Below are 5,000 nucleotides of genomic sequence, written 5' to 3'. Positions count from 1 at the left end.
CACACACACACACACACACACACACACACACACACACACACACACACACACACACACACACACACGTTTACCTGTTAAGAAGGGAAAGAGAGGAGAAGGAAGAGAAGGCACCATCTCCCTTAAAGCCACCCAGCGGCTAGAGCTGTTAGCTGGGGAGCTGCGTGATGGGGGCTCAGGGGGCAGGGTGTGGTGGTGGTGGTTCTATACACACTTCTATACACACACACACACACAAGCACACTTCTATAGACGCACTAACACACTAGATCGTCTAAGAATGACTTGTGGATGCCAGCCTCAGCGCTAGGTAGAGTGAACCACACACAATCTCATGGGATCACGAATCTATACAGATGGGGATTATTGTATTTTCACTAACAAAACCTCCGATTGGAACGTGATTTGTTAGCGCAGAGCGTCGCCGCCAGGTCAGCGTGAGAGTTGAAAATGTTTGAACACTGGGGGGATGCAAAAATAGGCTCCTCCCAGCTTGGCGCCTTGCTCAGCGGTTCAGCGCCCGGGGTGGCACGGCGCTAGGTAGAGCTCCGGCGCCGGCCCCATAGGGAAGGCATCGGAGGGCCACTGCTGGGCTGTCATGGACACATCATGGCCACAGGATGGGCCAGTTGGGTGATGGGGGGGGGGGGTATAACTGGAGGGTTTGATGACACAGTACTGAGCCTGGCCCGTGAGCACCAATGTTCTCTATAGCAGGCGAGACAAAAGGGCTCCCATACACACACACAGAACATAGACGCATTTGAAGGCACACACACAAACAGAACGACAAAACACACACACAGTCACATACACACTCACAAGAACATAGATACGTTTGATGGTACACACACAAAGACACACAAACACACACACACGCACACACAAACCCACACACACATCAGGGTATATGCATTCCAATTCCCATATGACGACGTGCCCCCAGACCTCGGCGCGCTAAAAGACTATCCCGTTTCAATGCACAACTCCCCAGGCTGACCAGCAGGAGAGAGCCTCCTGGCAAACAGCCTGTCTGACAGCCAGTGGATGATAAGAAGGCCCCACACACGCGCAGCCAGGGCCACCGCAGCACTGGCTGCTGTGCTGCAGGCATCCCACCACCACTGTGCAGCATGGAACACATCCTATTTCTTGAAACCCAGCTTTGAGATTGGATCGGCACATTGAAACACTCACACTTTCGGTCTTATCACATACGCGATGCTGTATACTTCTGATCCCACTTGGAATATTCCTATTCCTAATGCTTATTTGAAGGGTTTTATACGTCTGAACATTGAAACACTTTGGGTCTTATTGTGGAATACAATGCGCCAAATGCCTTGATCACATACGCGATGCTGTACATTTCCGATCCCACTTGGAATGTTCCTAATGCACATTTGAAGGGTTTTATACGTCTGAATTCTTCCCCCTGTGCTTCAGTTTTTTAGTTGTACACTTTACTTCGAGGTATACCCTGTGTACACTTAAAACATGGAAAAAAACATTATGATTTCAGTGGGATCATTTGCACTGCCTTTACATGGTCTTCTGTATTGTTACACCAACCATAACTATGTTATCGAAGAACATATGGAAGTTTAGCGGCAAGCAATAAAGCTGCGGTCTTATACCAGCTCAGCCCTGTTGTTAACTTTTTTATTTAATGAGACTTCCCAGGTAATACAGAGAGGTTGTGTCGACCAGCGTCTGCTAGGTCACTGCTGATGGATCTGCTGTGTGATGCTGCCTCTGGCTGATTAATTATTCATAAATATTAATAAATGCATGAGGACTAGCAGCAGTCTTCTGTTCATCACTTTCATAGACTCATAGCCGTCAACCTCCTAGAAGCCTTGTTTTTGCATGTTCCACCATGAATGTTCTAGGCTCCACCATGGACTGTATGTTCTAATTTTCGATGTATGTTCTACAATGGACTGTATGTTCTATGTATTTTCTATGTATGTTCTACAATGGACTGTATGTTCTATGCATTTTCTATGAATGTTATACCATGGACTGTATGTTCTATGTATTTTCTATGAATGTTCTATCATGACCTGTGTCTTCTTTTTGCATGTTCCACCATGTATGTTCTATGGACGTTGTACCATGGACTGTATGTTCTATGTTTGTTCCACATACTGTATGCAGTACCATGGACTGTATGTTCTATATGTTGTATCACAGACTATATGTTCTACGTATGTACTACCATGTATTTTTAACCATGGATTGTATGTTCTATGTATGTTGTGCCAAAGACTGTTCTATGTATGTTGTACCATGTATGTTGTAGCATGGATTGTATGTTCTGTGTATTTTGTACCACAGACAACATGTTCTATGTATGTCCTACATCTGCTCCACCACACACTTTCCACAGATTTTTCAGAAGCATAACACGGAACATTGCCAAGATAATAAAACAAAAACATTAACGCCAAAGACAGAAAGGAAGACAGAAACTCTTGAGCATATCAGTGCACTGACAAACAAACCCTGAGCAGTGATTTGATAATGAGAGGCAGCGGAATCCAGAAGGAAGTCTTAAATGCCACTGCTCATTAAGCTAATCACCGCATCGCACATCCATTCCACCGCTAATAAACACGCCGGGGCAGAGAGACAAAGAAGCATAGAACAAGCAGACGCGTTGACACAAAGTTGCGCCGTCGCCAGCCATTAGCGAGAAAGGGAAGCATTAAAGCCTGCGTAGACTCGCACTAAATAAATAAATAAGAGAACATAAAGAGATGCATTCCCCATATAAATGATGTGTAAATGCACGAGAGCACAAGACGAAAAAGAAGAAGGGTTTCATTGCTTGTTAAGAAGTCACCGCACTACAATAAGGCAACCAAAATGTTTTTTTGGCCAGATTGCTTGTGTGTTCAGGCTAAAGTATAAAATTATATGTCAAGAGCATACATGGAAGCACAATTCCGAATTATCGCAGTGATATATTGAGTATATTAGTATATTAATTATTTCATCAGTGTTGTTCCTTCAGTGTTGTTTTTACTTATACAATGCGGTAACCACATACATGCTTAATACCCACTATTGGATCTGGTAATACAGATGAGCAACTTGTAATTCATATGCAACAGATGTTGTTTGGTTGATGCTATGGAAATGGCCATATGCCAGCCTCCTACTCAGAAAAATAGCATTTGCTTGAGGACGAGAGAACCAAAGTCTTGCTAGATAAACCGCAATAAGAACTACAGCCACATTGTATTTGTTTAACCACGGAAAACTTTCATCTTCAAGTCATAATGAATGTCCAAACCAAATGACCATGGGGCCAGAGAAGGTGTTTGCAAAGCGAGCTCCCAAACCAAAGTACAGTTCTCTCCTTAAAGAAAGTACAGCCAAGGAATGCAGCAGAAGCTATGAAGACATTGGGATGCACATTAGAATCATTGACTTAGAAAAGTAGCTATGTAACTGTTTATGATCCGGGGTATAATTTCTTATACTTTGAGAATTGGTTATCAATACAGCTATGAAGCTCATCAATCATCTTGCCCGAATTGATAGAAAGGTTTGGGATGATTACAGGCTGCACACAGAACTTTATGCACACAGACCAACATCAAGTATAATATAGGCAAAATAATATACAAATGAGCAGCAACAAAGTTCGAACTAAATCAACCCACAGGGTTAACAGGATATGTTACTTGTCTGCTTTGTGTTCAAAACTGAAAAGACTCACTACAAACTACAACTAAGCCTTCAAAGTACAACTACTCTTTAAACTCAAGAGTATGGCCGACGCAATCAAAAGTGACCTACTCCGAACCCTCATTAGACTGACGGACTGACTTTTCAAACTCTCCCCTTCTCCAGGTATGAGTGCTTCAGTCCTCCTCCCTGCTCTTGTTTCCACCCGCCTCAAGGAATCAAGGAAGCAACGGAGGAGGCAAGGAAGGAAGGAAGGAAGGAAGGAAGGAGGGGGGCAAGGCAGAGGGCGCATTACGAAGGCTCCCAAAAGTGCAGTGAAGATCTGGAAAGGTTTTTTTTATATATTTATTTTCCGTCCTCCTCCTCCTCCCCCCCTCTTCCTCTTCCTCCTCCTCCTCCTTCTCCTCCTCCCCCTCCCCCCACCACCCGCAGCCACTCCAAGACGGCTGCCTACATCAAAGGGAGCCCTTGTATCTCAGAGGAGCTGAGAGATTCAGCCCCAGGCCGTGGTGAGGACTTTGCAGCAGAATGCCTTAGGAGCGGTTCAGGCAACCCGACTGACAGGATACCTATGGCTGCTGAGGAGAGGTGTGTGCGTGGGTTACTGTGTGTGTTTCTGTTTGTGTGTCTGATTTTGTGTGCGTGTGTGTGTGTGTGTGTGTGTGTGTGTGTGTGTGTGGTTTTGAGTGTGCCTATTCTTTGTGTGCATGTGTTTATTGTGTGTGGCCTTGTTATTGATTTTGTGACTTGTTTTCTTTTTTTATGTGAGGAGGCAGTGCCACTAGACGAGCCAGCCAATCACAGAGCGGTGTGGTGCCATGGAGGCCAATAAGCACTACGGATGTGCAACGGTGTTTTGCAGTTAGACCGATTGGTTGGATTAGGGGTTTTCCCAGGCCCACACCGGGAGGGAGGGAACGCTGTCTCCTCAATAAATAACTTCATAAATAGATAATACGAGTTTGTTATTGGCATCTATCAATATTGAAGTAATATGCTGATCAAAACAAATGCAGCTCAGTTTGTTTAGGGCGATTAGTTTGTGCCATAGCAAATGCTACAATATAAAGCCAGTGTTTTGAAAGACTTTCCTCAAATTAATTTACTGTAGTTCATCACCCAAAACAAACATAAACATATAAAGTACATCTGTCAATACAACAGGTGCCTGCATCTAGGTTCACCCATTTAAATCAAGACATGACTCTATAGAAGTTAACAATATACACTTCAGGGCTATTGGGATGGATGGAAATTATTATTATACAAAGCGAGCGGATAAAAAAACACGCTCTGCGTGCTTT

The 5,000-nt window shown here is 44.1% G+C and overlaps 1 protein-coding gene across 5 annotated transcripts in view; it reads right to left on the bottom strand.

Annotated features, from left to right (window-relative positions):
* The window catches only part of pknox2 (pbx/knotted 1 homeobox 2), a 71,759-nt gene that overhangs the window by 18,780 nt on the left and 47,979 nt on the right, over positions 1 to 5,000 (bottom strand). The gene's annotated exons all lie outside the window — the stretch shown is intronic.

This window comes from Gadus morhua, chromosome 7 (genome assembly GCF_902167405.1).
Source record: "Gadus morhua chromosome 7, gadMor3.0, whole genome shotgun sequence".
Lineage (NCBI taxonomy): Eukaryota > Metazoa > Chordata > Actinopteri > Gadiformes > Gadidae > Gadus > Gadus morhua.
Note: the sequence above shows the minus strand (reverse complement) of the source record. Positions and strands in the feature narration are given on the sequence as shown.